The sequence below is a fragment of the Erithacus rubecula genome, assembly GCF_903797595.1.
Source record: "Erithacus rubecula genome assembly, chromosome: 3".
In the NCBI taxonomy this organism is placed as follows: Eukaryota; Metazoa; Chordata; class Aves; order Passeriformes; family Muscicapidae; genus Erithacus; species Erithacus rubecula.
The window spans coordinates 13386097-13397423 of record NC_136689.1 but is presented as its reverse complement, the minus strand read 5'-3'; the positions used below and the strand labels follow the sequence as shown (position 1 = coordinate 13397423).

Below are 11327 nucleotides of genomic sequence, written 5' to 3'. Positions count from 1 at the left end.
GTATGGATGGACCTGTCCAAGCAAGTGTGGGTTCAGCTGGAGGAAGGGAAGAAATGGGGACTCCTGATTTTGCCATTCACTGGCAGTACAAGTCTTGCACATTCCTTTTTCCTGCTCTGGGAAAAGACTGGGAAAGGGTTTGGGAAGCTGAAAGCATAGAGATGTTATAATTAGCATGAGTTCTTTTGCCAGACATTCAAATTCTAGAAAGTGAACCCCTCTAGGTCCACTTGGAAAAGTTTGCACACTCTTTTCTGTTTTTCTCTCAGATTCAAGGGGGAAAGCAGGTCTGAAAGCTGCCAGTACTTCTTTATTGGAATCAGCTGTTTTAGCTGAATCTGAGCCCAGCCATATAAACAAAGAAAGAAAAAGCGTTTTGTGAAAGCAAAACCAAAAATAGCTTGTTTGAAATATTCTCCTTTTCACTCTCTCTCTCTGTCCCCTTCAATTGATTTAACTTAATTAGGATCTATTTGCTCTCACAGATTAAAAAAAAAAAAAAAAAACAAAAACAAAAACACCAAACCACCATCACCACCAAAAAAAATAGACATATGAAATAGTAAGAGATGCTTTGCAATACTGGGCTTAAGTTTACTGGGTTTTGTTTGCCAATATAACCCTCAAGAGAGACAGCACCTCATTTTCACAAATATCCCTGGAGACAGCAGGTGCTTTCCAAATTGTCCACATTTGCATCTGTTGAGTTCAAATAGCCAAATTAGTCAAAGCAGTACTTATCCACTAAATCAAAAACCTAAGATCCCTTCCTGTTGTGTCCCAGACTAGAAAATGTCATGGAAATGGACAGCTGTCCAACTGCAATTCCATTGGATGAAAGCATTGGATGTGAACAAAAATCTGTTTGAGCTGAAGGAACAATTCCCATGAATTATGCTTTATCTGTTTCACTGCAATATGGGATATTGTCTTAAGTGTTTATGGGGTATTTGAAGATGTCTAACCAGAGATCTCCAAGATTAAGGGGCCAAGCTGGAGATTTCTGAAACATTCAATTTACCATTTGCATCCTTTTCTGGAAGGATGATAGCAATCTGCCCAAAGATGTGAACCTAAACAGACACCTAATGAAGATGGCTTGCATTGATATTCTCTCTGGTCTGTTCAGGATACAGAAAATAAAGGTGGATTTGCTGCAAGAGATTGCACTGCAAACGAACACATTTAGAGTCATCTCACTTAATCTTAGTTATCCACAGAGCAGACATCTGCATCCATACTGCTCACCCCAGGCTTCCATAAAAACTAGATACACTAACCAGACACCAGATACTAAGGATAACCTGGGTAACAGTCACACTTGCATTGGCAGAGGAATTCCCTTTACAGTCTCTGACACTGTTGATGAGCATCACGGTTAAGAAGAGCTCCTTTATATGTAGAGTTGAGGCCAAAGCACCATACACTGGCTGGCATAAACTTTTTGAAAGCCACAATGCTGTCAATTACAAAATGTAAGCAGTCATAATAATAAAAAAAAAAAAAAAAGGTAGTGGTTTTGCCTGTCAAAAAAACAACCAATAAACTATAAAGATCTTGGCACACATTGTTAATGATTGTGGATGTCTTTTGCTATTCTAACTCCTTTGTTAATTAATTTTTAATTTATTGACCTTTCCCCATGTGAAATTTGTGGCTGCTGTAGGTGAACTCCTTTGTTTGTCAGCAATCCAAGTACATTTGGTTGGTCTGCCACTGATAAACAGGCCACTGCATGGAAACCCCCTTCATCAGATGATTTCTCTAGATACTGAGTGAAATGAGCAAAAGGTTGCTGATCTCCTAAACATTTCCTTTTCCTATACTCACAAATATTTCCTATTTGGAGGCTTGATGTCTGGCAGTTCTTTTCTGCCATAACAACTGGTGTTCTGGAGAGACCCTGAGGCCCCAGCACTGCATTGTGAATGATGCTTTTTCATGAGAGAAAAAGAGAGGAGCGTTTCCAAGTGGTCACAGATCTTTTATGGGGGTGGTATAGGCAGGCTGACTGCACTAGTGTCATGCAGGACCACACGTAATTCCTCTTATAAATGCCATGCTCCAGGTCAGTGTGGCAAAAGGAGCTCTTTGCAAAGATTTCCCCTGCTTTGGTTAGACTGGTGCCACCAGACCTCTTGCAGAGCTGAAAAAGGGATGATGCTAATTCAGGAACCAGGGACAGGCCAGGCATCCCCACAAACATTGTTTGGCCAAAGCACTTCCTGTGCCTCAGCCTCCAACTTATCTCCCCAGCAAACATGACCCAGCACTGCCAGATTACAAGTGCTTATCTGCAGGGAGTGATGACTAACTGTGTTTTTACTCTCCTAAACAAGTTATTTTGGGCTTTGGCAGGAGAAGGGTCAGCATCACATGGGCATTCTCTCAAAGACAGAGCCCGTGTTTGCTCTCTCCAGGGCTTACGGAATGCTCAGTCTCATCACTGTGACTCCTCCAGGAACCCTGGTGGGTATTTCTATGATAAACATTTGGACTCTGGATAGCTGAAAACTCAGTTTTGGAGTTTTACAGCCAGGAGAAGTCAGGAGGAGGTTGAGAGGAGAAGGAATGCACAAAACATGGCTGGTTCTTGGCATGCATGCTGAAATCTTTGAAGTCTGAAGGGACTTGGGTGTCTGCCTAAACCAGATAACAAGTCTGGGAGAAGGGAAGAGAGTTTTGTATGTAGATTTGGCCAACAGCTTCTAATGTGTGGAGGAGGCCAGTGGAAAAGAAAATAAGAAGCCAGAGGAAGGTAAAGGAACATTTTCTCACATCCGACAATAATCTAAGTGGTCCCAGCTGTTTCTGTGCTGGCAGGAAGGAGCATCAACTGGTTGTGCAGGATCAGGATGCAAAAATGACTGCTGGCTGTCAGAGTCCTAGTTCCTGAGGATCCACACACATAGTTTTTCCCAGTTTTACCCAAGTCAGGTGCAGAATCTGCAGCAAAATATTATTTGAGATTATGGTTTTGCAATCTGTACCAGCTTGCTGTTTGAAAGTGGTGGTGGCACCTCCAGCCCTGAAATGATGTTTAATATATTTTACCCACCTCAGAACTCATCTGTCCTTGCCCAAGGACTTCTGGTGTCTCCCTGGAGGGCAATAGGTTTAGCAAACTCCACATTTTTAGGCCTGATAGGTCTTTGCTTTCCTCCTAGCAAAGGAGTGAATTTGAAAATCTTTATAGGTGCCCTGAAGGGATAGATTAGAGATTCACAGTTATCAGGGAGGTAAAGGTATAAGTGGGATCCCCGAGTCCCCATCACTGGAATGTCTGTGAAGGTGGAAGATGTGCTTCTGTGCCAGAGTATAAAGTAGAAAATGACAGTCTCATGAGACAGAGTGTTAGAGAGCAGAAGGTGGCTAGGTAGGTCTGTCCTGAAAGGGTGCAAAGGGGAAAAGAGGTTGTGATGAAAATCGCTAGATGAATTAGAAGGGGACAATGTAAAAGCATAATATAAAGTACTGTATTTTAAAGTGGTACATGTGTTCCTGATACAACTGGGAGTAAGTTTGCTACTATGGCTTTGTAGAACTAATTCACACCTCTTTTTTTTTTTTTTTTTTTTTTGTTTTTTTTTTTTTTGTTTTTGTTTTTGTTTTTGTTTTGTTTCAGATTACCTTCTTTTAAATGGCCCTTAAACAATTTCCTAGTGGGAGGCCTGAAAAAACATCACCATGACAGACATGATCACCAGGACAAGGGAGCATAATTCTTCCTAGGAGGAAGGGATTTCTTATTGGAAAGCTGCAGATGATGAAAATCCTCTATCAGGAGGCCTGGCAGAGAATTGAGGTTAACCTTTTAGGTTTCTACTAGTTTTTGTTCTGCAGTTTTTCCATAATTAGGCTGATAATTTCAATGTTTTGACTACTTCACCTTGCAAAAATACATATGACAGACAAAGTTACATGCTTGGCAGCAGTACTGTGTCACTACCCCGCAGTGATTCCTTGCACTGAACCACAAAGCACTCTTCCTGTTTCTGTGGGCTCCGTGGTTGGTGAGGTCTTGCCATGAAGCAGATCAATGAATTAATCCAGTTTGGTCCAACTGAGAAGATGCCTAGCCTGGGGTTTTTCATTGCCTTTCTTCCCCCCAGATGATTTCGTTTGCTTAGTTCTGTCTGTAGCCCCGCAAAGGGGTGGCGGTGGAAACACTGAGGTTTGGAGGAAGAATTCAGCCCCAGGACTGGAATAGAGCCCCGGGCAGAGCCAGTTCAGGGATTCGGCTGAGCTCTGCTAACCGAGTCATAAACAGCTCTGTGGCCAGATGTGTAGTGCTCCTCTACACTTTACACTCCTTTCCTGCTGTTTACCGCTCTTTACTGGTTTCGTTTTGTCAACACTAAGGGGCTTTAAATTCCAAGTGAGACCACACCTGGGGAAGGTTTTTCAGTGGCAAGGTGCCTTCAATGTAGAACAAGCAGGTACAAAATTCTGCCGACTTTTGTTTCCAAGCAATGGATCTTATTATCCTTTCCCTTAGATTAAAGAGACCTTTAATACCGAAAACATTCTCTGCACACAGACTCTAAACCAATCAGGGTGTAATGTTTAAAGGTGCTAATGGCCTGCCATTAAAGGTCACTGATGTATACACATGCAGACCCTAATTAAAGGGACTGTGTAGGCTAAAAGAGAGTCTTTTGTCTGACAATTAAAGCTCAGAGGTTCCTTTGTATTGCAAAGTGGCACAAGGGGAGAGCTGATATTCAGCTCTCACCTTTGAAGGTCACAAGTTTCCAGCAGTTTTTAGGTGAAGGGCTTTTACAAGGGGACAGGAAGTTCTTGTCGTGGTCTTCGATTTAGTGTGAAACTTTAGAAGAGATAAGAAACTTCAGGCAGTTGCTTTTTTGGGCAAATCAGTGAGGTCTGTGGTCTCTGAGCGGCAGGCTGCCATTTGTTACCCCTGTTCACAATCTGCTCCTCTCCACAGAAGTGTGCTGAGAATACTTTATAATAAACTAACCACATCACAAAAATGGCTCTTTTAATATTGCCAAAAGGATCCCCTGATTTATGATTTATGCTGTTGTTTAGGAAAAGCTACTATTGATATACAAAGCAGCAAGACTATTAACAGTACTGGAAGAAAAAAAAAAAAACACACAAAACATTTCAATCGGCCTTTAGATGCTCCACAGGTTTTATATGTAACCTTAAAGTTTCCAGCTACTGTGCAGCAGAGGGTAATTATCCTTATTTTAAAAGGTGGAAGGCAGAGGGACTAATTTCTACCTTTTGAAGGTTTTGCACAAAAAAAAAATGAGGTGCTTATGACTATATACAAAACTTATTCAGACTGATTAATTCTTAGAGTCCTACAAGGAAAGGCCTTCTCACATGATCCATGAAACTTCCCACTTTTGCTGGACTTGAGTTCAGAGCTGTGAAAAATGATTGTTTATGTAATATATTGAGCTACTAAGAAAGGTGGATTAACACTGGAGATAATTTAATATATTAGAAAACAAAAGAGAGGAAAAAAAGAAAAGCAAACTGAAAAGTATACAGTCCACGAGTTTTACCAGAAAACTGAGATTATGGTAATCTGTCATCACAAAAACACTTTTCAGAAAATCTGTTTGATATCTTAATTTGATCAATGCTACACAAAGTCTCATATTCTGAGGATTTTCTTTTGGAGAGTTATATGTTGTTTGCTTGTCATAAAATTTCTTTTGAAACCACATTTAAAGCTAAAAAAACTATATTAAAGGTATCAAGTAATCCAGGTCCAGCCCTCTGCTATCAGTTTCAGAATAAGAATTGCAGAATAAGACATAATTGCAAACACCCAACTGAAAAAAAAAAAAATTGGGAAAACTTTTGAAGGTAGAAGAGATCAGTGACATCCTCAAGAACGACATTCCAGCTGTGATGTTGCTCAGCTGCTCAGGGCTTCTGAATGAAGGCAAACTCAGGCCTGATTAGCACCTTTTATGCCTGCCCCCACCAACCTTTGCTTATAGGTGATTTTTCCATTGAAGTAGTTTTGAAAGCAAACCCACTCTGATGATGCCTATCTTAGTGCTGTCCTAGACTGGTATTTTGTACCTTCATGCTGATACAAAGAGTGCTGTTCTAAGAGCAATCTGGACTGCAAAGGAATTGGCTGCTATTATCCTGATCTCCTCTCTGATTTCTTCCCCTGCCCTGTTCCTAATCCTATTGCTCTGGTTACTCTTTACACTTGCTCTGTCCTTTCCAGATGTTCCCTGGACTGCTTTAACTCACTGAGCCAGCAGAAATCTTGCCCTTTCCTAGTCCTCTCCCATCCTTTCCTCACCCTCTTTGAATTACTTTCCTGCCAAGCAGTGAGTTAAACCAGCTCAGGAAAGGGAGAGAGACTCCAAACCTATTCCACAGCTAGCCCTGAACAGGAGGTTTGTGGAGTAGAGTGGGATCTACCATTATTGGTAGCAGTGAATTTTACCTCATACTACAGCACTATCTAGAAATTATTTTAGTGTTAAGAAATGTGCCACCAACTTCTTGTAAGGTAATACAAAATATATAAATTGTGATTTCATATCTCTCACCATTTTGAACTGTTCAACGCTCCCTCTTCCCCACTTGGTGACCACTGGCTGAATAATCCCTCCCATGCAAACCTCACAGGGTGACCCTGTCTGCTGGGACAGAGGCAGAGCAATATATGAAGCTGGCCAAAGCAGGGATTTAAGACTTCTCTTCTTCAAAGACTGATCTGATGGAAGTCTGTGCCATTCCCATGGCATTGGGCAGATGCTGGCAAAGACCAGGCTCAGCACACCAACATACTGTTCCTAAGCTGCCAGACCAAAATTCGGTTTATGGTTAGTATGTGATTTATGAATCGAAATAAATCCACGCATTGTAAAAGAAAATGAAATTGAACTGCACATTTCCTAAGCAGAAAAGGTGTGGAGTTAGAAAGCTGGGGAGAAGTAACAATTGCAGCAAGGGGGAAGCAGTTCTCCTGGTGAAGATTTCTTTGGCATTAGCTCTTCCTTCTTCCTTGCCAGAGGTGGAGAAGCTAGCAGCTACTTGAGAAGAATTGCTAAAAGGATGGGGGGAAGTGTTCTGCTTTGCCTGTGATGTTCCCATCTGTAGGAAATGATGGACCCTAATTATGCAGATTTCCTTAGTGAATCATCTCTCTCCACTTTCTCTTACAGGAAATAATAGAAAGTAACAGTGTTCATTAAGTATATTGGGCTGCTATCCTTGGAGACTAAAATCTCCCTGGAATGGCTCATGTGGTACATGCAGTGCAAGCTCTCCACATTAGCATGCTTCAGCCCTCCACAATTCACTCTGGACAGCCACAGGAGAAAAGTGCAATTTAGCACATGGAAGTGCACACATATTATTCCAGGAAACCCACATTTGCCCCTGGGGAAAAGAAAAACCACTACAAAACTGCCCAGATGGCATAGCCCCTTGGCCTGAGGTGAAACTCTCTGAGCTCAAGGGACTCCAGTCTGCATCATTTCCACCCAGAACTACAGCTACAGCTACCTTTTTGTGTATATGTGTGTATGTGTATTTGTGTGTGTGTGTGTATTTGTGTGTGTGTGTATTTGTACATGTGTATTTGTATTTGTGTGTGTATATTTGTGTGTATTTGTGTGTATTTGTATGTGTGTCCCCCTGCTCTTTGAACTTCTACAGACTTCATTATGCAAAAGAGACTGAAATGGCCTGGAAGGGGAGGGAGAAATCTCAGCAATGTAGGGGATGACAATGCAAGGGGCTTGAGGTGCAAATCCTGTGTGGCTGGAGATGATGGCAAACCTTGCTGCCAGTGGGCCTGAGGGAGACTGGCTGCCTCCCTGCCCTCTCCTTTTCACACATCTCCCTTGCCTCTCCCTTCAGGCCTGTGAAACCATTTCTCCTACAGCCCTGATTGCTTACCAAGTGCCAATTAGCAATGGCTGTTCTCTAATGTTGACCAACACAGCCAAGAGGCAGAGGAGGCCCTGCCAGGTCTGGGTTCAGAGGCATCAGGTGAATTGTAGGGAGTCACTGGATATGAATACCCAAACTGCTTGGTCTCTAAAAATGGACATCTAGAGTACACTGTGATAAACCCTTCTGCTTTTCTGTCTTTATATTCAAGAGAAGTGACAGTGGTGACATTTTTGGTCACATTCAAAGTTGAGGCTGTGGCATGTTGAGGGGAGAGGAGCAATATCCTGAGAGCTCAGTCTTGTATGAAACACAAAGTTGCTATTCAGAATCATGGATTTAAAATCTTGGCATGTTTTTGATCTCATAAATACTGGCATAGAATACTTACAATATCTAAAGAGAACGTCTGGAATTCAGATTGTTTTATGTAGTGTTTAATATAGTTGGGGGAGATGTGGAGCACTACGGGACACCATAATTTTCCACATGGAGTATTGTTCCAGGATGCTTCTGAAACACTCTGGCTCTATCACCATCATATTATACTTGTTAAATAGAAAACATTAAATAGAAACAGGTGATCGCCCAGTGAGGGCAGGATGGGATGGTGCTTTGCATTTTGACACAGCACCCACAGAAGTGTATCCTGTCTGAGTGCTGCAAAGACTGTTAGAGCACAAGTGTTTGTTATTCAAGTGAGGCTGACATTAATCCCCAACGCCAGTGTTATCCATTCCAGGCTGTGGGACTGCGTAGAGAGCAGATGTGCCAGTGCATATGCGCAATCCTTATGTGAAAATACAAACCACTTGTATTTTGGAGGAGCAGGGCTCTGGTATTGGCATTCCCCCCTTGCCTTAGACAGACAGTCTTTCTAGATTAAAAGACATCTGCAAACTGTTTTTGTGGTAGTGGGGCAGGAAACATTTTATAGGCATTACATGACTGTACGGTATGAATATTCAAGCTACATTTTATTAAAGTACATAACTCCTCTGACATAACTGGGTTATTTCTTCCTCTAAATTTAGCATACAGCAACACTTATTTGCTTAACGAGGAGCAATATTTACTTTAAGGTTCCCACGATATTTACTTCGGGACCCAAATCAGTTTTTGATGACTTCAGTGGTGATTGGGTCAAATTCTTCCTTGTTTTTGTATAAAAGAGATAGGACCTCTCTCACCATTTTTCCTTTCCAACTTAGAGCACATATATCAAAAGCAGATGTCCAAAAAGTGCTGCAGAAAGATTAAATGAGGAGGAGGCAACCTGGAGAGTAGATACTTTTATAATCGCTATATTGAGTTCGTAGCCAGTTTTCCATACTGAGCTTATTATGAGAGTTCCCAGAAGATAGAAACCAATTAACTCTTTATTTTGTCAGTGATCATTCTAGGTGTTCTTTAATGGGCATTATTCTTGCTAAATTATGAATGAGCTTTATAGAAAGACAAATGCCATTATCAGAGTTATTTATTCATGGGCTGTCATCCATAACATCCCCACACTAGTTTTTCTCAAAGTTTAGTATCGATCATTTGCTTTAATCAGATGCATCAAGGGACACTCAAAGAATCAGCAACTGCAACTTTGGATATCAGCATCTCTCTCTGGGTCTTTGCCAAATCTAACTGAGCACTGAGGCCATGTCAAGCATTAGGTAGCAAGGGCAGTAAGAGGGAGCTTACTCTCCTTTCATTAGGGTAAGTGTCCGTGTGTCCCCCAAACTTTAATTTGACTGATGATGAATCACACTGTGCTGACATACCCATTACTCTGCTTTTCCACTTTAGTCTGAGATCTCTCAGGGCTCTGCAGGGACTGTGCCCTGAAGAATTGCTGGGAGTGCAGGAGGGTCTTGCTCACCCTAATGGTATTGACTGCTGTTTGCTCTGTCTCGCCAGGTAAAATCTTTTAAGATGAGAGCAAATATTCTCTGCTCCTTGGTAGCTAGGAGGTTCAAAACAGTCTAAAATCAGCATTACATTGAATGAGGCAATTTAAAATGATATAATATCTATTACTGTTTATACTGCTTACAGGGCAGACAGGAGAAAAGCATGGTGTCAGCATCTGGCCTGTCTCAGTGAGTGCTTGCTTCTGCATCGATCTACATGTGTCAGAGACTGCCTTATTTTCACTCTTTATTTCTTTACTCAGAGAATCAGCTTTACCAGACACTAAATCCAGGCACATGCAGTTAGAAATCTAACCTTTTTCTTTCTTCTTTGATTAACACACATGGTGTCCCCGAAACACTCTGGTTAGCAGATACTTCACTTTAGGCATGAGAAAGTCAAAGCCTAGATCTGAATTAATCACTTTAGATTTTTTTCAAACTCAGTGAGGAGAAACGGGCATCTCTAGGTGTCAGTTTTTCTAAGAAGGACATTTAAGAGGCAGCAGACAGGCTTAGACACTAAGATCATTTTTACACTACTAAACTGAGCCAGGCAATTGCACAGCCCTGTGCACCAGTGCATGACCATCCATATGGTCAAATTGTGAGCAGCAGCAGCAGCAGCAGCCCAGCACTCTCCCAGACAGTGCCCACACACAGTTTGGGGCTCAGCATGGGCCTGACACATCCTCAATAAGCGTGTTAAATGCGGTCAGGCTGCTTTACAGGCTAAGAGAGTTTAATCATGTGGGTGCAAAAAGAGCCCAGAGTGAAGCCCAGAGATTGGAGGGTGGGTTCAGTCCATGTAATTTTCTAATACAGAGTGCATCCTTAGAAGTCTGTAGCCAAAGATGAGCTGAATCCTATGGTAAGTGTAATTTACAGTGTTTTGGAGGACACTATGGCACGTCTGTGACAGAGTGGGAGAACAAGTAACTTCCTCTCAGGGCAGTATAAAGCAATCCTTAGGCCCTGCAACATGCACTTAGGATGCAGATTTGCTGTATTGCAATCAGATCAATAAATTAACAGGAAGTTATCATTTGAGGATAATTTTATTTTCACTTACCAGAGTACAGATCTAGAATAATTTCACTGAGGTCCAAGGAGCTACCCTGGTGTTAAAAACTGCTGGAAACTCAGGCCTACTGACTTCTGAGTTTCATTCTTACACCAGAAAATGTCTCTCAGACTCATGAAATCCCAATGATAAATATCAAATTCAGCTCCACACTTGGACCTTATTTGTAAAATAGGACATTTCTCTGCTTTCCACATAGTTCAGTTGATGTGTCCAATAAATGAAAAAAAAACCCAAGTTTGTTTCTACTTATAATTATTATCAGGATAATTAGCCCTGTATAAATTATCTATACATGGTGTTTTTGTAAATATCTTCTATTAAAGTTTTCAACATATTTTAAAATCAGGTTTGCCATGGCTAATTGTATTTCAGTACAGCCTGACCTCCTTATCTTCTTGCTGGAAAAGATAGTAAGAGACAGAGTGTATATT

The 11327-nt window shown here is 41.4% G+C and overlaps 1 long non-coding RNA gene across 3 annotated transcripts in view; it reads left to right on the top strand.

Moving 5' to 3' along the window:
• The first annotated feature begins 2389 nt into the window (after positions 1-2389).
• Positions 2390-11327, top strand: part of LOC306799349 — a 67893-nt gene continuing 58955 nt past the window's right edge. For 2 of the 3 annotated variants that reach the window (XR_013773584.1, XR_013773585.1), the window contains exon 1: positions 2390-2469. This is a non-coding gene — a long non-coding RNA (uncharacterized lncRNA). Of the gene's footprint in view, positions 2470-2492; positions 2759-11327 lie in introns of those variants that run through there. The other variant, XR_013773586.1, reaches the window with a different exon arrangement.